Consider the following 22,000-nt stretch of genomic DNA (forward strand, 5'->3'; position numbering starts at 1 on the left):
GATAAATATTTAGCTTTGAAGCCAGTTAAAATAAAATTTCTAACATTTAAAAACAAATAAAGGAGAGATAAAGAGGGATAAGAAATCAGAGGTTGAAAAGTAGACAGTTTGGACTGAAGATTTGAACAGTTTTCTTTCCATTTTTATATGCATGTAAGTACCAATGAATGCACTTTGTTATATAGGGGAAGAGAAAAATGGAGTTTTAATTTGGAATAAAAACCAGGTTTAAAGGAATCTCTTTATGAAATTAATTAGCTAATGATATAAAGGAATGACTGGACTGCACAGGGAAGCCCCACACCACTTTTCTAGGAATTCACAGAAAATCCTAGAGAATTTATTTGGCTTTAAATGTGCTCTCTTTCAACATTCATTCTGGAGAATTGTATGAACTATGAGAGGCCCATGAAAGGATAAAAATGTGCCAGTGATTTCTTCATAAAAGATAGTTTCTCTTAGATTTCTTCCCGCTTCATGCAATATTTCTACTCCTCCAACTCAAGGAGTCTAGTTTTACATTATAGGTCTTAAAAAATGTCACAGTTTTCTTCCCCATCCTTATTTTTCTATTCTCTTACATTTTCAAAAAATCATACATTGAAGAGCTTATCATAGTGCATATATTACATTTCCCTATAATCCACAGAAAAGGCTCACAGCAGAAAATAGAATCCTGGACATCTCTGTCTCTGAAAGATTGTTAATCCTGGTTAATCCTACATCTGATGAAAGATGTCTGTCTGCACGTCAAAAGGAAATTTGTTAAAGCCTAATCAAAGGATCAAAAGTTCTTAAGAATCAGGGCTACAGTGAAAGACAATGACAGAATTATTAAACATGACTACATTTCATCATAAAAGATTAATCATTTACTGTAGAATTAAAGAGATAAAATGAAATTAAAATCCATCAACCATTTTCATTTAACCAAGGCAAAAAAAAACAAAACAAGAACATCATAGTGACAAAGAACAACCTGGTCTTTTCTTCAGACTGTTTTCCCCCCTTTGGATTATAATTATTAATGATAATCTCATTCTTTCTGCTAAAAGATTAGACAAAATAATAAAAATTTTGTCATAGGAAGCCTCTGTTATTGGATATTTTTCTGGAATTCAAATATCAAAATATGGATTAGGTAGTATTTTATACTTATATAATAAGATAATATTAATATATGTACAACTGTAAGAAACTTGAATTGTTTGTATTTTTACACATATACATATTATTTCATGTGTAAATTACTAACACAAACATACATCTTCAAATATCCACAACTAATGGTATATATTATAGATTTTAAGAGGTTAAAATACATGTCACTAGAAATTAAACATATTCCTCAAGGTGTAGCATTATAAGTTATCATCTAAAAACATTTTAAATAAGATAAAGTTTGTCAAAAAAGAATTTTTTGCTATCTGTCTTACAAAGTGGAGGTGATCCTGAACACCCCTTTGTATAATGTCTTTTAAAATCCCCTATAGTTGGATATACTTTATCTACAATATAATACAAGCACTTTAAACCTAAAATGTAGTCAATTTTGACAAATGTGTAGACACATGCAAGCACCATATGAATCAAGCTATAGGAAATTTTCATCATAGCCAAAAGATCCCTCATATCTTCGACAGTCAATTTCTACCCCATCCATGACCTCAGACAATGACTAATCTACCTTCCATCACCAACAGTTAAATGTTTTCCCTAGAGTTTTATATAAAATGGAATCATATAGGATATGTGACTCCCTTCTGTGTGGCCTTGTTTGCTTAGCCTAATATTTTTGACATCCATGATGTTAAACATAAAGGTAATTTATTCTTTTAAATTGCCAAGTAGTATTCCATTGCATGAATATGACACAACTTGATTATCTAGTCTTCAGCTGATGGGCATTTGGCTGATTACCAGCTGGCTTATTTCCAAATTGCGCTTATTCATAGAACATTCATAGAACATAGAACATAGAAAATTTTAAAAATATAAATAAAATCATTTTAACATTTACATTCCCACTAGCCTTGGGTGGGAAGAGTTCTAGTCATTCTGCAGCCTCACCAAAGCTTGGTATTGCCCATCTTTTAAATTTTAACTATCCTCCTTGAGGTGTAGTAATACAGCACTGTGATTTTAATTTGCAATTCCCTCATGACAAGTAATTCTGAGCATTTTTTTCATGTACATTGCCATTTGCATTTTCTAAGACAGTTCTCTTCAAATTTTCTGCCATCTTATTGTCAAGTGTTATTTATTTATTCCAGATAAATATTCTTTGTCAAGTATTTGAATTGAGATTATTTTCTCCCTGCTCCTAGCTTGCTTTTTCATTTTCTTAACTGTGTCTTCTGAGGACCAAAAGTTGATTTTGATGAAATCTACTCATATTTTTTTTCTTTTATGTTTTTCTTTTGCCTACTCCAATATCATCCATATTTTCTCCCATCTTATCTTTTAGAAATTCTGTAGTTTCTTCTTTTATATTTAGACCTGTGACCCTTCAACCTATTTTATTTAATATTTTAATTTTAACATTTTTTAGCTCATCTTAATTTATGGTGTGATTTAAGGATTAAATATATATAAAGCATATACAAAGCAATGCTTGTTGAAATGTTACCAAAATTTGTTGAAAAGGCTGTTTTATCTTTTATTGAAAATATATTGATCCGGGACGCCTGGGTGGCTCAGTCGGTTAAGCGGCTGCCTTAGGCTCAGGTCATGATCTCAGGATCCTGGGATCCAGCTCCGCATGGGGCTCCCTGCTCAGCAGGGAATCTGCTTCTCCCTCTCCCTCTGCCTGCTGCTCTGCCTACTTGTATTCTCTATCTGTCAAATAAATAAATAAAATCTTTAAAAAAATTTTAATTAGAGGAGGAGTCAAGATGGCGGAGAAGTAGCAAGCTGAGACTGCTTCAGCTAGCCGGAGATCAGCTAGATAGCTTATCTAAAGATTGCAAACACCTGAAAATCCATCGGCAGATCGAAGAGAAGAAGAACAGCAATTCTGGAAACAGAAAAACAACCACTTTCTGAAAGGTAGGACCGGCGGAGAAGTGAATCCAAAGCGACGGGAAGATAGACCCCAGGGGGAGGGGCTGGCTCCCGGCAAGCAGCGGAGCAACCGTGCACAAAATCAGGACTTTTAAAAGTCTGTTCCGCTGAGGGACATCGCTCCAGAGGCTAAACCGGGGTGAAGCCCACGCGGGGTCAGCGTGGCCTCAGGTCCCGCAGGGTCACAGAAGGATCGGGGGTGTCTGAGTGTCGCAGAGCTTGCGGGTATTGGAACGGGAAAGCCGGCTACAGAGACAGAGCCGACAGTAAGCTCGCAGCTCCATGTTACCTTGAACCGGTCGCAGGCTCGGTGAGCTCGGAGCGTGGCCAGAGGTCAGGCAGACGGGAGTAACTGGGCGCTGTTCTCTGAGGGCGCACTGAGGAGTTGGGCCCTGGGCTCTCGGCTCCTCCAGGCCGGAGACCAGGAGGCCGCCATTTGTATTCCCGTCCTCCGGAACTCTACGGAAAGCGCTCAGGGAACAAAAGCTCCTGAAAGCAAACCCGAGCGGATTACTCACCCCGGCCCGGGTAAGGGCGGTGTAATTCCTCCTGGGGCAAAGACACTTGAGAATCACTACAACAGGCCCCTCCCCCAGAAGATCAACAAGAAATCCAGCCGAGACCAAGTTCACCTACCAAGGAGTGCGGTTTCAATACCAAGGAGAGCAGCAGAATTCCAGAGGAGGAGAAAGCCAAGCACGGAACTCATGGCTTTTTTCCTGTGATTTTTTTTAGTCTTGCAGTTAATTTAATTTTTTCTTTTTAATTTTTTTTTTTCTCGCCTTCGGGTAAAATTTTTTTTTTAACTGTTACCTTTTTCTTTTTTAACGATTTTTTACTAGTTTATCTAATATATATATTTTTTCTTTTTTACATTTTTCTTAGGTGTTTTCTTTTTTAAAAAATTCTTTTCTTTTCTTTTCTTTTTTTTTTTCTTTTCTTTTTGTTTTTTTTTTCTTTCTTCCTTTTTGAACCTCTTTTTATCCCCTTTCTCCCCACTCACGATTTCGGATCTCTTCTAATTTGGTTAAAGCATATTACCCTTGGGTTGTTGCCACCCTTTTAGTATTTTACTTGCCCCTTCATTTACTCTTATCTGGACAAAATGACAAGACGTAAAAATTCAACACAAAAAAAAGAACAAGAGGCAGTACCGAAGGCTAGGGACCTAATCAATACAGACATCGGTAATATGTCAGATCTAGAGTTCAGAATGACAATTCTCAAGGTTCTAGCCGGGCTCGAAAAAGGCATGGAAGATATTAGAGAAACCCTCTCGAGAGATATAAAAGCCCTTTCTGGAGAAATAAAAGAACTAAAATCTAACCAAGGTGAAATCAAAAAAGCTATTAATGAGGTGCAATAAAAAATGGAGGCTCTAACTGCTAGGATAAATGAGGCAGAAGAAAGAATTAGTGATATAGAAGACCAAATGACAGAGAATAAAGAAGCTGAGCAAAAGAGGGACAAACGGCTACTGGACCACGAGGGGAGAATTCGAGAGATAAGTGACACCATAAGATGAAACAACATTAGAATAATTGGGATTCCAGAAGAAGAAGAAAGTGAGAGGGGAGCAGAAGGTATACTGGAGAGAATTATTGGGGAGAATTTCCCCAATAAGGCAAAGGGAACGAGCATCAAAATTCAGGAGGTTCAGAGAACGCCCCTCAAAATCAATAAGAATAGGCCCACACCCCGTCACCTAATAGTAAAATTTACAAGTCTCAATGACAAAGAGAAAATCCTGAAAGCAGCCCGGGAAAAGAAGTCTGTAACATACAATGGTAAAAATATTAGATTGGCAGCTGACTTATCCACAGAGACCTGGCAGGCCAGAAAGAGCTGGCATGATATTTTCAGAGCACTAAACGAGAAAAACATGCAGCCAAGAATACTATATCCAGCTAGGCTATCATTGAAAATAGAAGGAGAGATTAAAAGCTTCCAGGACAAACAACAACTGAAAGAATTTGCAAATACCAAACCAGCTCTACAGGAAATATTGAAAGGGGTCCTCTAAGCAAAGAGAGAGCCTACAAGTGGTAGATCAGAAAGGAACAGAGACCATATACAGTAACAGTCACCTTACAGGCAATACAATGGCACTAAATTCATATCTCTCAATAGTTACCCTGAATGTGAATGGGCTAAATGCCCCTGTCAAAAGACACAGGGTATCAGAATGGATAAAAAAACAAAACCCATCTATATGTTGCCTCCAAGAAACACATTTTAAGCCCGAAGACACCTCCAGATTTAAAGTGAGGGGGTGGAAAAGAATTTACCATGCTAATGAACATCAGAAGAAAGCAGGAGTGGCAATCCTTATATCAGATCAATTAGATTTTAAGCCAAAGACTATAATAAGAGATGAGGAAGGACACTATATCATACTCAAAGGGTCTGTCCAACAAGAATATTTAACAATTTTAAATATCTATGCCCCCAATGTGGGAGCAGCCAACTATATAAACCAATTAATAACAAAATCAAAGAAACACATCAACAATAATACAATAATAGTAGGGGACTTTAACACTCCCCTCACTGAAATGGACAGGTCATCCAAGCAAAAGATCAGCAAGGAAATAAAGGCATTAAACGACACACTGGACCAGATGGACATCACAGATTTATTCAGAACATTTCATCCCAAAGCAACAGAATACACATTCTTCTCTAGTGCACATGGAACATTCTCCAGAATAGATCACATCCTCGGTCCTAAATCAGGACTCAACCGGTATCAAAAGATTGGGATCATTCCCTGCATATTTTCAGACCACAATGCTCTAAAGCTAATACTCAACCACAAAAGGAAGTTTGGAAAGAACCCAAATACATGGAGACTAAACAGTATCCTTCTAAAGAATGAATGGGTCAACCGGGAAATTAAAGAAGAATTGAAAAAAATCATGGAAACAAATGATAATGAAAATACAACGGTTCAAAATCTGTGGGACACAACAAAGGCAGTCCTGAGAGGAAAATATATAGCGGTACAAGCCTTTCTCAAGAAACAAGAAAGGTCTCAGGTACACAACCTAACCCTACACCTAAAGGAGCTGGAGAAAGAACAAGAAAGAAACCCTAAGCCCAGCAGGAGAAGAGAAATCATAAAGATCAGAGCAGAAATCAATGAAATAGAAACCAAAAAAACAATAGAACAAATCAACGAAACTAGGAGCTGGTTCTTTGAAAGAATTAATAAAATTGATAAACCCCTGGCCCGACTTATCAAAAAGAAAAGAGAAAGGACCCAAATAAATAAAATCATGAATGAAAGAGGAGAGATCACAACTAACACCAAAGAAATACAAACTATTATAAGAACATACTATGAGCAACTCTACGGCAATAAATTTGACAATCTGGAAGAAATGGATGCATTCCTAGAAACATATAAACTACCACAACTGAACCAGGAAGAAATAGAAAGCCTGAACAGACCCATAACCAGTAAGGAGATTGAAACAGTCATTAAAAATCTCCAAACAAACAAAAGCCCAGGGCCAGACGGCTTCCCGGGGGAATTCTACCAAACATTTAAAGAAGAACTAATTCCTATTCTCCTGAAACTGTGCCAAAAAATAGAAATGGAAGGAAAACTTCCAAACTCATTTTATGAGGCCAGCATCACCTTGATCCCAAAACCAGACAAGGATCCCACCAAAAAAGAGAGCTATAGACCGATATCCTTGATGAACACAGATGCGAAAATACTCAACAAAATACTAGCCAATAGGATTCAACAGTACATTAAAAAGATTATTCACCACGACCAAGTGGGATTTATTCCAGGGCTGCAAGGTTGGTTCAACATCCGCAAATCACTCAATGTGATACAACACATCAATAAAAGAAAGAACAAGAACCATATGATACTCTCAATAGATGCTGAAAAAGCATTTGACAAAGTACAACATCCCTTCCTGATCAAAACTCTTCAAAGTGTAGGGATAGAGGGCACATACCTCAATATCATCAAAGCCATCTATGAAAAACTCACCGCAAATATCATTCTCAATGGAGAAAAACTGAAAGCTTTTCCGCTAAGGTCAGGAACACGGCAGGGATGTCCATTATCACCACTGCTATTCAACATCGTACTAGAGGTCCTAGCCTCAGCAATCAGACAACAAAAGGAAATTAAAGGCATCCAAATCGGCAAAGAAGAAGTCAAATTATCACTCTTCGCAGATGATATGATACTATATGTGGAAAACCCAAAAGACTCCACTCCAAAACTGCTAGAACTTATACAGGAATTCAGTAAAGTGTCAGGATATAAAATCAATGCACAGAAATCAGTTGCATTTCTCTACACCAACAGCAAGACAGAAGAAAGAGATATTAAGGAGTCAATCCCATTTACAATTGCATCCAAAACCATAAGATACCTAGGAATAAACCTAACCAAAGAGACACAGAATCTATACTCAGAAAACTATAAAGTACTCATGAAAGAAATTGAGGAAGACACAAAGAAATGGAAAAATGTTCCATGCTCCTGGATTGGAAGAATAAATATTGTGAAAATGTCTATGCTACCTAAAGCAATCTACACATTTAATGCAATTCCTATCAAAGTACCATCCATCTTTTTCAAAGAAATGGAACAAATAATGCTAAAATTTATATGGAACCAGAAAAGACCTCGAATAGCCAAAGGGATATTGAAAAAGAAAGACAACATTGGTGGCATCACAATTCTGGACTTCAAGCTCTATTACAAAGCTGTCATCATCAAGACAGCATGGTACTGGCACAAAAACAGACACATAGATCAATGGAACAGAATAGAGAGCCCAGAAATAGACCCTCAAATCTATGGTCAACTAATCTTCGACAAAGCAGGAAAGAATGTCCAATGGAAAAAAGACAGCCTTTTCAATAAATGGTGCTGGGAAAATTGGACAGCCACATGCAGAAAAATGAAATTGGACCATTTCCTTACACCACACACAAAAATAGACTCAAAATGGATGAGGGACCTCAATGTACGAAAGGAATCCATCAAAATCCTTGAGGAGAACACGGGCAGCAACCTCTTCGACCTCTGCCGCAGCAACATCTTCCTAGGAACAACGCAAAAGGCAAGGGAAGCAAGGGAAAAAATGAACTACTGGGATTTCATCAAGATCAAAAGCTTTTGCACAGCAAAGGAAACAGTTAACAAAATCAAAAGACAACTGACAGAATGGGAAAAGATATTTGCAAACGACATATCAGATAAAGGACTAGTGTCCAGAATCTATAAAGAACTTAGCAAACTCAACACCCAAAGAACAAATAATCCAATCAAGAAATGGGCAGAGGACATGAACAGACATTTCTGCAAAGAAGACATCCAGATGGCGAACAGACACATGAAAAAGTGCTCCATATCACTCGGCATCAGGGAAATACAAATCAAAACCACAATGAGATATCACCTCACACCACTCAGAATGGCTAAAATCAACAAGTCAGGAAATGACAGATGCTGGCGAGGATGCGGAGAAAGGGGAACCCTCCTACACTGTTGGTGGGAATGCAAGCTGGTGCAGCCACTCTGGAAAACAGCATGGAGGTTCCTCAAAATGTTGAAAATAGAACTGCCCTATGACCCAGCAATTGCACTATTGGGTATTTACCCTAAAGATACAAATGTAGTGATCCAAAGGGGCACGTGCACCCGAATGTTTATAGCAGCAATGTCCACAATAGCCAAACTATGGAAAGAACCTAGATGTCCATCAACAGATGAATGGATCACGAAGATGTGGTATATATACACAATGGAATACTATGCAGCCATCAAAAGAAATGAAATCTTGCCATTTGCGACAACATGGATGGAACTAGAGCGTATCATGCTTAGCGAAATAAGTCAAGCAGAGAAAGACAACTATCATATGATCTCCCTGATATGAGGAAGTGGTGATGCAACATGGAGGCTTAAGTGGGTAGAAGAAGAATAAATGAAACAAGATGGGATTGGGAGGGAGACAAACCATAAGTGACTCTTAATCTCACAAAACAAACTGAGGGTTGCCGGGGGGAGGGGGTTTGGGGGAAGGGGGTGGGATTATGGACATTGGGGAGGGCATGTGATTTGGTGAGTGCTGTGAAGTGTGTAAACCTGGTGATTCACAGACCTGTACCCCTGGGGATAAAAATATATGTTTATAAAAAATAAAAAAAAAAATTTTAATTAAAAAAATAAGAAAATATATTGATCCTATATGCACTGGTCTATTTCTAGAACCTCTTTTCTGTTTCTATATGTTTATCCTCATAGAAATATCATTATGTCAGGATTCTTACAGCTATATTACACATCTTGAAATCAGGTAATGTGTAAGTCCTCCAATTTTGTTATTTTTTTTCAAGAACATTTTGGATATTCCATATTCTTTTAATTTTCATTAACCATTTAAATTAGTTTGTCAATTTCTTTTTTTAAAGGCTTGCTGAGGTTTGTATAAGGATAAAATTAAAGCTACAATTTAGTGGTTCCCAAAGACTGGTCTCTGGCAAACAACATTAGCATCACCTGAAATATAATATAAAAATATAAATTCTTAAACTCCCCCTCCTGTCTACTGAATCAGAAAATCTGGAGATGGAAATTTGCCTTTGCACTATTATTGTCATTGTCATTGTATTTTACTTCCTTAAATGTTAATTTTTCATATTCTTATTTCTCCTGTAAATTAATCAATTGCCTTTTAAAAACATTAAAAAACAAGAAAAACAAACATCTTGCATTTTCTGACATACATACCATTTCTGGTTGTTTTCATTCCCTTGTATACCTTTGAGTTTGGAATTATTGTCCTTAACCTAGAAGAAAAACCTTGAAGATTTCTTGTGTTGTAGATCTGTCAAGACAGATTTGTTGAGATATTGTTTACTGGAAAATATCTTTACTTTTCCATGTTTTAAATAATTTTGTTATATTTATATTTATAGGTTAAAATTCTTTTGTTGTTATTTTTATTTCCAGAGTAAGGATGTTACTCAGTTCTTCCATACTGCACAGTCTCTCATGATGTCAGCAGTCATTCTTAATTTTGTTTCCCTGCATGAAATGAGCCATTGTATGAAAAGGCTGCTTTCATGATATGCACTTTATTATTAGTTTACAGCACATTAGTTATGATGTCTTTGTATGTTTTGTTTTGTTTTTTCCTTTATCTTGCTTGGTATTTAATTTATTGAACTTATCAAAAGGAAAAGTGATAACAATTATTGGTGAGGTGTTTGTTTTGTTTTGTTTGTTTGTTTAACGAGGGAACATAAGCAGGGGGCAGGGGGAGTGGGAAAGGGGAGAAAGCAGGCTTCCAACCAAGTAGGGAGCCCAATGCAGGACTCCATCCCAGGATCTGAGAAACATGACCTGAGCAGAAGGCAGACGCTGAATGGCTGAGCCAGCCAGGCATTCCAAGCGATGGAAGCTTATTAAGTAAAGATATAGAAAAAGCTCTCAAGAGTGAGAGGGATCCCAAAAGGGTTGCCCATGAGGATGTCAATAAAAGGAAAAGGCCATTGTGTACTGTTTGTTGGAAGGTAAATTGGTGCAGCCATTGTGGAAAACAATATGGAGATTCCTCCTGATATTAAAAATAGAACTACCATATGATCCAGTGACCCTACTTTTAGATATTTATACAAAGGAAATGAAACAGGAATTTGAAGAGATAACTTCATTCCCATGTTTGTGGCAGCCTTGCTAACATAGACCAAGGTATAGAAAAAAAACCCAAGTATCTGTCAATGGATGAATGGTTAAAGAAGATGTGATTTACATGCACAATATAATATTCAACCTCAAGGAAGAAAAAATCCTAACATGTATGGCAACATGGATAGACTTTATGGGCATTATGCTAGGTGAAATAAATCAGGCAGTGATAGACAAATATTGGATGATATCACTGATATGTGAAATCTAAAAAAAGCTGAATTCATAAAAAGAGGGACTAGAGTGATGATCACCAGGGTTAGGAGAGGGATAGAAGAAATAGGGAAATACTGATCAAAGAGTATAAACTTCCAGTTATAAGGAGAATAATTTCTAGAAATCTAATGCATAGTTCCATGATTACAATTAAGAATACTGAACTGTATACCTGAAATTTGCTAAGGGAGTAAGTCTTAAATATTCTTTCCATGAAAAGGGAATGGTTATTATATGATGAGATCGAGCTGTTATCTTATGCAATGGTGATAATCATTTCATAATATATTAAATGTATTAAGTCAGCTTGGTGCACATCTTACACCTACAAAATGTTATCTGTTAACTATGTCACAACAAAGGGAAACAAAACAAAACACACACACAAAAATAAAGACAGTAAGTACCTCATTTACTGAATTTTTCCATTCTTTCTGATTTTAATAAGATTTTTTTTTTTTTTTAATGTGAGGTAAACCAACCTCTTAACTGATTGCTTGTGTTAGGATATATCATGGTACAAAATATATAGGGCTGTCATCTAACCCCAAATATGTATGATTTTGTGATATAAAAAGAACTCTATGATAATTGATAGGTACTTCACATAAGATGTTACTATAGCCAAAATAAATAGAAAATCTCGAGTCAGCATTCCCAAAGGTCCTTTACTCCCTCGACCTATTTATTTTAAACTTGACCCTTTATACTCATCACACATTGCAACTTCTGTTCAGATCAAATCTTCACTTTTTAGTAGGACTAGCATTTATAAGATGCTTTCTTGTCCACCAGTTTGGACCCCATACTAGTACTGTGATGTGTGTGAAACAATCGAACGTTTTTTAAAAAGTTCAGTGCTACCTTAAAGTCACATAATTATTAAGCCAAACATCACTTTGGATACCAATTGCAATGCTGGCTTTTACAGACCATGAGAAGATTCTAATTTTGGTCTACACATATAAAAGTCAAGGAATCATTATTTCAGAATTTAATAATACTTATTTTCTTTGTCCTTGAATTCTGAATCTGTATCCCACTCTGTCTGGGCAAAGATCAGTTATTTGTGGTCTCTCTCTCTCTCTCTTTTTTTTAAATATTTAATTTATTTACATGAGATTACAAGTAGTCAGAGAGACAGGCAGAGAGAGAGGAGGAAGCATGTTCTCCGCTGAGCAGAGAGCCCGATGTGGGGCTCGATCCCAGGACCCTGAGACCATGACCTGAGCTGAAGGCGTAGGCTTTAACACACTGAGCCACCCAGGTGCCCCTAGTTTGTGATCTCTTAAATAGTTACACTGCCTACCTGGAGACTGGCTGTACCTAGCCATGCTGGATTCTACATGCTTTGAAAATACTTTTTTCTTTTAAAAAATAAATATTACAGTATAATATGCCTACAGTAACATGCACTCATGTGTATAGCTTGAGGACTTGTTACATGTATTTAACAAATGTAACCTCCACTCAACTGAAGAGGGACAAAATTTCTGGTATTCAAGTAGGTTCCCAAAATCTCCTCCCCACTCAGTAACAATTTTCCAGAGGTTACTAATAGTTTAACCTTTAGTACCTTCCACTTACTTTGCCTGTCCTTGAACATCATTAAACTGAAATTATACATTAAGTACAATTATCTTTATATTTTTCCACCCATCCAGGTTAATGTTTATGTACAACGTTTGCTATTTTGTTGCTGTGTGGCATCCTATAATGCAAATATAATTTATTCACCCCTTCTCATGTATAGTTGACACACATTACATTAGTTTCAGGTGTATAAGTAGAGATTCAACATCTCTGTACATTATGCTGTTCTCACAAGTGGAGCGCTCATCTCTCACCCTATGATGCTATTACAATACTATTGACCATATTCGCTGTTCTGTACCTTTCATCACTGTGATTTATTCATTCCATAACTGGAAGCCTGTACCTCACACTCTGCTTCACTCATTTCACCCATCCTCCCACTGTCCCTTGTAGTTTGTTCCTGTATTTATAGGTCTGTTTCTGGTTTTGTTTGTTCATTCATTTTGTTTTTTAGATTCCACCAAAAAGTGGAATTGTATGGCACTTGTCTTCTTCTATCTGATTTATTTCACTTAGCATAATACCCTCTAGGTCCATCCATGTCAAAAATGACAAGATATCTCATTCCTGTTTATGGCAGAGTAGTATTCTGCATATATATATATATATATATATATATATATATATATACATACACACACACATTACTTTATATATTTCTTCTTTATCCATCCATCCGTCAATGGACACTTAGGTTGCTTCCATATTTTCACTATTATGAATAATGGTTCTGTCCGGTTTTAAAAGTGGTAGTATCAGTTTTTAGACCCAACAGCAACATACCGGAGTTCCAGCTGGTTTCTTTCTTCAGCAAAAATTGGTATTTTTTCTTAGAATATGTATCTTTTCATTTTATAGTCTACAATAAACGAGAATATTTGTACCTTCCTGGACAAGAATCTCCAGACAGTTTAATTCTAGTACACCCCTCCTGCCTTTTCTACTTTTGCTGGCATACATTTTTACTTATAAATATGCTATAAACCCTTCAAGATATTTTGATTATTGTTGTTTTAAACAATAAGTTATTTTCATAGTCACATTCATATTTACCCTTTATAGTACACTTCTTTGTTTCTAATGGTTCTGTATTTTCACCTGGTATCATTTTTTTTTTTTTTTTTTGTGGGTACCATATCACTTTATTTTCTTGGTTTTCCAACTTGACTCTTGGACAATGGGAATTCAGTTAGTCGCTTTTCTGGCCACCGTAAGGTCCCTTGCTGATGGGGCACAGGCTCGGAGGAGAGGCTCAACAGAAGATGGGATCCCCAAGAGCCCACCAGGCTGGGAGAGGACTGAAAGGTCTACAGGAGATGGACCAAGCACCAGCAGAAGCTCGAAGCCCCTCCCCCAAGCCCTTTACCACACTCCTTGCAAGGGACAGGCTGGAACCTCAGTGACCCAGCTCAGGGCCCTCCCTCAGAGGTCCTTCCTATATACCTTCAGTTGTCATGCTAAGCCTGGCACCCTCTCCCTTGAGGGCACCAGGCAGAAGCCACGGACCACCTCCATATTTACCCTTTATAGTATATATTTACCCTTTATAGTACACTTCTTTCTTTCTAATGGTTCTGTATTTTCACCTGGTATCATTTTCCTTCAGTTTCAGAGATGTCCCTTAGTATTTCTTATAGTACCGTGACTGTTGGCAATACATTCCCTCAGATTTTGTGTTTCTTATATCATCTTCATTCTTCCTTTATTCTTAAAGGGTATTTTTGTTTTATAGGAAATTCTAAGTTGGCATAGATTGTTTTTTCCTTTTAGCACTTTAAAAATGTTAGTTCATTATCTTCTGACTTCCACGGTTTCTTTGCCTCTTTCAACATCTGAATCAGGTGTGATTCTACTTTTATTTACTATTTCTCATCTTGGTTCTTGGCCTCATTTTTTCTGCAGCTTTGCATATCTCATACATTTTATCGTATAATCTGACATTGTGTGAAATCATTGTAGAGCATGAGAATACTCCTCTTTTCCTCATAAATATGCATTCTCTTTCCTCTGTTAAACAGATAAAAAAGGTGATTACCTCAGTTCCCTTAGAAAATGAGCTAGGCTAGGTTGCAGTTCTATTTAGGCTTACCCCACCTGTCTTGTCCTGTGCATTAGGTTTGGTCCTCTTAGGGTTTTTATTGAGAAAATGTTGAATCTTTATTGCCTCATCCCTTAAATACTACAGAAAACTTGATCTTGCCTCTGGAAATTTTAGCTTAACCTTTTAGCCTCACAAAATACACAGTTGAAAATCTCTGCAAATAATGGTTGGGGTTATCTGATACCTGTTAGCAGCAACCCCTTTTCTGGAGTGTGTTGCTGTTTTCAAAGCAACATCAGAGTGTAGGAGTTTTTATTCTATACTTTTAACTAGCTCTCCCCCAAATTTTGTCCTACCTCATCACTCAGTAAATATGTAGGGAAAAGAAAGATGCATTGGGGACTTTTCTAGATTCCAAACCTTGACTCAATCCATGTGACCATCAAATGGTCTGTTTCTCTTTTTCCCAGCAGAACCCTTCTTTGTTTACTGAGCCCAAATATCAGTCTGTTTTCAGAATCAGTTTCCCCTCAGGGAATAAAATGAGTAATTATTGTCAATTTGGAATGGCTTTTCTGTCTCTGAAACTTTATTTTTTTAAATATTTTATTTATTTATTTGACAGAGAGAGATCACAAGTAGGCAGAGAGAAAGAGAAAGGGAAGCAGACTCCCTGCTGAGCAGAGAGCCCAATGCGGGACTCAATCCCAGGACCCTGAGATCATGACCTGAACTGGAGGCCGCAGCTTAACCCACTGAGCCACCCAGGGACCCTGTCTCCGAAACTTTAGTTCATCTAGGTCTTTTTGCTTTTTTCTGGTCATTAAAATATAATAATTATATAAGAAATAATAATATATAACATATTCTAAATAATATATAACAAAAATATAATTTATCCATTTTCTTCCTAGTTGCTATATTAGGAGTGAAGAGCTGTCTGTTATTTATACCATCTTACTCAGGACTAGAAGTCCTCGGGGAGACTGGTTGACTCAGTTAGTGGAATATGTAACTCTTGACCTCAGGGTTGTGAATTTAAGCCCTACGTTGGGTATAGAGATTACTTAAAAACAAATCATTAAAAAAAATAAAAGTAGAAGTCCTTCCCCTTTTTTATTGTTTGATTTTGTTTTATTAGAAGACAGACTTCTCATGTTATATTGAGGTTATTGGATAATTTCCTGCTTATCTTGGCCATTGATATTCTTTACTCATTAAAAGTTTGCTGGGATTTGAAAGATTAGGAGTCATTATTAGGTGCAAGGTGGGACTTCCCTTGACTTGAACATTTTCCTCTTTTGATAGCTAAGAATATGGTTTTTAGAGCAATTCCTGGATTCTTTCATGTATTTTAAGTTTCATCATGTTCTCATGATTACATCCTCCAATTCAAATTTTCTGTCTTTCTAGTATATTAAACAATAATCTGCCTACATGTTTGCCTTTTCTCTGGGTTGAATGTTTCCATTGTCTCTGTATATTCTGGCTTCTGTTTACAATTCTAGGTCTTATCCTAAAATCATGGACTCTGATAAGAGGATACTTTTTTGGAAGGGAATATGGAGGTAGTGGAGGTAAGGATGGCATAAATGAAGCATTTCCCATTCATTTAGTCTCTTTTTTTATACAGAAAACACTCTAAGTTGAATGGGAATATCAAACTTTTCCAAAGACTAGAGAAACTAAATGCAATTTCATCATATGATAGCCTTCAATGTTTAAATTATCTCTGAATTTCTTTGTAAGTGTAGTATTTTATTATAATTAATAACAACAACTAATAGCATATTTTTACATTGATATTTAATACCCAGTGTGTTCAAGGCACTTTACATACATTGTTTCCAACCTCAGAAATTCTTAAAGATTGAGTAACTATGTCTTCCTTTCCTTTCCAGGTAGTAAATAGTATGGATTCTGGAGCCTGACTGCTGGAGTTTAAATCCTGGCTTTAGCACTTGGTAGGTAGTAAGCCTGGGTCTTTGAGTCTCTGTATCTTAATTCCTCCTCTGCATTTTGGGGATAATAATAGATCCTATCTCATAAGCTTTTTATTTTTTTAAGGATTAAATAATTTAACAAATTTAAGGAATTTAGAACAATATCTGGCAAGTAGTAAATACTTACTAAATATTAGCTATTATTTAATTTATAGGGAACAAAATTATGGTTCACTTAGGATTAATAATTACTCTAATTTGGCATAGCCAGAAAATGTGGCAAATAGCTTTGAATATAATTAATAGACTCTTAAAACCTGTGTTCTTTACCCTACACCATGAGCAGATAAAATTAACCTATATGAATTTAATGTGTTTTTATTTGTTAGCAACTAATAATCAAAAAGGCTGAATTAATTTTCACTAAATGTAACATTTATGTTTTCAATTATTTTATTTTACTGTATTTTATTTTTAAGATTTTAGTTATTTATTTGAGAGAGAGAGCAAGAGAGCATAAGCAGAGGGAGCAGCAGAGAGAGAAACATGAGGGTTTGATCCCAGGACCCTGGGATAATGATCTGAGCCAAAGGCAGATGCTTAACCAGCTGAGCCACTATAGTGCACCTGTAGTGATTTAATTTAAAATATGTCATTTTAAATTCTAGAGATACCTCAAAGAGAAAAGCAGCAATCTTCCTTAAACTATTTTTAGTTACTAAGGTATGACAATAAATGATAAGCCCAGATAAAACCTATTAATATAAACATGCCATACAATTTTAAAAAGAGAAAATAAACACTGGTTTTACTGATGGGGGCCCAATCAACTCTGACTTGTATACATGAATGTGTACATTATCCCAGAAGGCTCTGTTATGGAAAACTGCATGTTAGATTATTAGCAACAAGAATTTGCTTAGTCACAGTAATTCCCCTGATTGGTGGTCAATGGGTCAGTTACGGAAAATCTAAATATAAAACTATTTGTCCTTGCCCACGTTTTCCTGATGAGTATCTTGAGTGTTGAGTTGCAAGCCTGAGAAACACAGGTGGTCCACTCAACTAGGAGCTTGTCTTTTCAGTCCTGCTGGTGTGGCTCTGCCATTGTTGAGTTTTAAACATCTCCTTGGTCTGTATAAAAATAACCTCTTCAATTTTAGTGTCACAAATGTCTGCTTTTCAAAGGATCCTGACAAGTACAAACTACCAATCAGTTAGATTCATGCAACTCTCAGATTTCTTTCATAGAAGGAAAAGAGCAAGCTAATCACAAAACTAAGACAAATCATTTTTGACTTAGAAATTTTCCCTGATGTATCATTTTTATACAAAGTACTTGGGAAAAGAGTTAAGAAGATAAATTCAATTTGGTCATATAAGTTCTACTGCTTAGACTCCTTTATATAAATTTATTATTAATATAATTTGGTAATCATATAGACCTAGTCATTTTATCAATACCTCATTATTTGCCATTATTAAGGGATAAATTCCCCTACTTCCTTGCTCAAAAATGAAAGAAAAGCCAATAGTGGGTTAAGGAATTGGGAATTTTATTTTCTTCCATGTGCAATTCCAGGAGAGGACAGGCTAGTGATGTTACTGGGGATTTGAAGTGTCAGAGACCTAGGCTTCTTGAGTTTTCATTCAACAAGATCACTCTGTGACCCAAGGTGGCTATTAGAGTTTCAGCCATTATGTCCTCACTCCAGCAAATGAAATGAAAAGAAGGGGATAAAAGACATGACTTCTCTCTCCCGTAAGGACACTTTCCAGGAGGTACCATTCATGTTTACATAATATTGTCCATAACTTGATAATATGACCACACTTGCTACAAGAATGGAAATGGTGGATAGTCATGTGGCCTGCTAAAACTTGGAGGTTCTATTACAGGAGAATATAAATGTATTAGCCAACACAACAATATCCACATTAATTAATTTACTCTCTTATAAACTCTTTACCAGTTTGTCTGGCTGGAAAAGATGCTCTAAATATTATCTACTTCCCTGACTAACTAACCAGAGGAGACTGAACATGATTTCCTTTTTCTCAGCATTGGAGAAGATCATGGAAAGGAAGTGATCACAGGTTGACCCACAAGCTGGACCCAGACAACTACAGGCTCCTCATCTCCTCCCTGTCCTTGGAATGTATATTCCACCTACCATTGCCATAACCAGTGCTGAGTCAAGGATGTAGAATGTAAGGTATTACTGAGACCATCTGAACTGAATATGTGACTGAAGGCCTCTACACAAGCTTTTAAGATTCAGGTGAAATCTACTCACCTTGCAATCACCGAGACAAGTCTCATATATCAGTTCCCTTGGTTATTAAAACTGCTACCTACCATTCTGCAGTGGTCTGACTCTTCAGTCTCTCCTTCCCCTCCATGTATAGGGGCCAGGTTCAGATTTCACCTGGGAATCTCCAGAGTTTGCCAGCCAACATTCAGCTACTCAGGGTTATGACATTATGATCAATGAGCATGAAATAATATAGTCAACATGTCTGTGCTTATCTATCTATCTTAGGTTTTGGAACTGGAATTCATGGATGACATGACCTTATTTTAAGACCATTTCTAAGAAAAAAAATTAAAATTAAAATTAAAAAAGACAATTTCTAATAGAAGCAGAATGAAAATGATTAGCAATGTCATGACTCTTCTCCCTTATAAACATATTCCATTTACCACTTAAGTAAATCTATAGATGAACCATACATCTATTGGGATTAGAATCATGCTCCAAATCCCACATTTACTGGAATGCAGGTGACTTTCTGGTGCAGCTGCTGTCATAGGACAGTGCTGGGCAGATCCAGGATGTGGTGCATCTCGGTCAAACAGCCAGTTTTGTGTGACTTCTTATTCCAGCATATTCCTCACCCCTCCATGCCCCAAGTCTGCTACCTCTTACTCACCATCCCAGCCTAGGTCTTCTTCTGTGTCTATGCATTTCAGCCAAACTATACTCCTTCAGGTCAGCTACAACTCCGATTTGCAAGAAACATAAATTCAGCAAAAATTAGCTTAAGCATAGGAAAATTTATTCATACTATTGATTTATTTGCAAGCACCAACTACATGCTTGACTCTGTACTGGGTTCTAGGGATAGATCAGTGAGCCAAGTTTCTAACTTGAATGTGTGATTCAGAAAATAAACCAATAAATATGTAGTAGTATATTATAATGAGATAGATAGATAGTTATCAGTTTGATATATATATATATATCTCAAACTTATACTATATATTATATACATATATATATATGTATATATATATATGTATATAATAGATTTTTAAATGACTTGTACACTCCCATACAGGGGTGTTCCAAAAAATAGGACAAGAATGCAGCCCCACCTCAGAAATGAGCTGAGCCCTGGATCTCAACCCAATTGAGGCTTGTAGTCCTGACTGAGCTTCTCTGTCCACATCTGCTTCATTTTTATTTCTTTCTGCAGACTATCTCTGCTTCTCTAGGTTACAGGCTAAAAACGGAGCTTAGAATACAAGTTTCACATTTTATCTCTTACAATTTTGGCCACCAGGAAAGATGTCCTGCTGTTATTGTGTGACCTCCTGATTATACAGCCTGATATTGACCAATTCTAGATTTAACCTTGAAATCACTGTGCCCTTCTTTTGACACCCAGATTGTCTTTTTGCTTACTATTATTAGGTGGGTCAGTTTCTTGGTGTCCCCTCCCACTACCCTAAGAAACAATTTTATGACCAGTTTTATTTTTTTCTCTTATTTACATTTAATTTACCCCATATTTATCAAGTGTTTACCATATACCAGGCTATTTTAAATGCTGTTCTTGAGTGACCTCATTGAACACTTACATATGCTTTGGGTGAAATATACCCACACTTTAGAATTTTCTACACTTGCGATTGAATCTTATTGTAGAGCTGGCTGCAGGTATTTTAAGTTGGCTTAACATAATGACTTATTGTATTTTTCAACTAAAACTAATAAAAATTAATCTGGAGTTCACCTGCGTTGGGTGCAAGGTACTATAGTTTAGTCAACAAACACAGATGCTGGAGCTAAATCGAATTCTCTGCCTCAGCAATTCCTGGCCAGGCAACATAGGCAAGTTACTTTATCTATATGTACTTCATTCTTCATGAATGTGGGGAGCTGGGAGAATGACAGTAGTACCTTCTCCCAAAGTATTTAGTGAGTGAGAATATGTGAAGTGCATAGCAAGGGCTATAAAATTGCAGAACTCGTGCATGATTTCCAATCAGAAGATTCCTCTGTCAGAGCTGATCTGTATCAAATCCAAGCTAATAACCACCCTGACAGGTTCACTGACATCATATTCAAAATTATGATTTGGGGCTAAGTAATATTTCTGCTACCTGTCCAAGAAATATTCTAGACATTTCAGGTTAAGACAAAGAGAAAAATAATTGATTATCCGCTGTATGCAGTAGAGATGCAGGAATTCTCACATGAATCCCAAATTCCTCCAGACTCTTCAAAATGTGCCTGTGGTTGCTATCAATGCACATTTGCTAATAAAATGTCTCTCTTCTCAAGTTGGCTATCTCTTCCCACTGACATCAAAGTTAAAGAAAGCCAGACTTGAAGAGGGTTTTATGGATGAAAAAGAAAACACAGTGATACAAGGGCTCCAGAGCCAAGTAGAGAATTGAGACTGGATGCTAGTAAAAAATCGTACTAAGAACTGGGCAGAATGAATATGCCCCTGTCAGGGAGGTGATGAAAGGAAACAGACCAGAGGAAAGGTCTGTGGTAGGTGTTTCCTACCACAGACTCGCAAGATAGCGTGAGGGCTCACACTATCTGCAGGGCTCATGCCTCAGACAAGTTCCCATCAGGGAGAATCAGAGCTGGGTATTCTGCAAGCACTTCCCCACCTCCCAGTCCTTGCTACGCACTTTCTGGACAGGGTGGAGGTTCCACTGTGTCCTTCCTGATTTTGTCTTTTAAAATAAGGCACAACTTAAGGGCAAGCCAGATTCCATTGCTCATGTCTCGTACTTTTCTCTGTATGCATATTTCCAACTGAGAAAACCAAAGCACGTGTCAGATGGTCTTGGATTGGAAACCAAGAAAAACAAAACAAACTGGTAAATGATCAAACACCCAAAGAAACTAAAAAAATGCTTCTGACTTATTTTAAATGTGCAAATATTTCCCTAGAGAAAAGTGTTATTTTTGTAAAGGGAACTGAAAAAGTACCAGGACATCTGCCTTGCTGAGGAAGAAGAAAAAACAATCTTTCTGTCACATATTTTCAATACGCTGAGCCCGAATAAGGAACAGCTAGCTACAAACCTGAGCACCTTTCATTTAAATCTATGAGGTTTCTTTTGGATCTTTATGCTTTTAGGAAATAAAACAGTTTTGGATC

At 36.7% G+C, this 22,000-nt stretch overlaps 1 long non-coding RNA gene across 1 annotated transcript in view; it reads left to right on the forward strand.

Moving 5' to 3' along the window:
* The window catches only part of LOC131814015 (uncharacterized), a 55,795-nt gene extending 36,849 nt beyond the window's left edge, over window positions 1-18,946 (forward strand). The window contains exons 3-4 of the long non-coding RNA XR_009347091.1: window positions 16,550-16,612; window positions 18,654-18,946. This is a non-coding gene — a long non-coding RNA (uncharacterized LOC131814015). The remainder of the gene's footprint in view (window positions 1-16,549; window positions 16,613-18,653) is intronic.
* The last annotated feature ends 3,054 nt before the right edge of the window (window positions 18,947-22,000 follow it).

Source organism: Mustela lutreola, chromosome 13 (genome assembly GCF_030435805.1).
Source record: "Mustela lutreola isolate mMusLut2 chromosome 13, mMusLut2.pri, whole genome shotgun sequence".
Lineage (NCBI taxonomy): Eukaryota > Metazoa > Chordata > Mammalia > Carnivora > Mustelidae > Mustela > Mustela lutreola.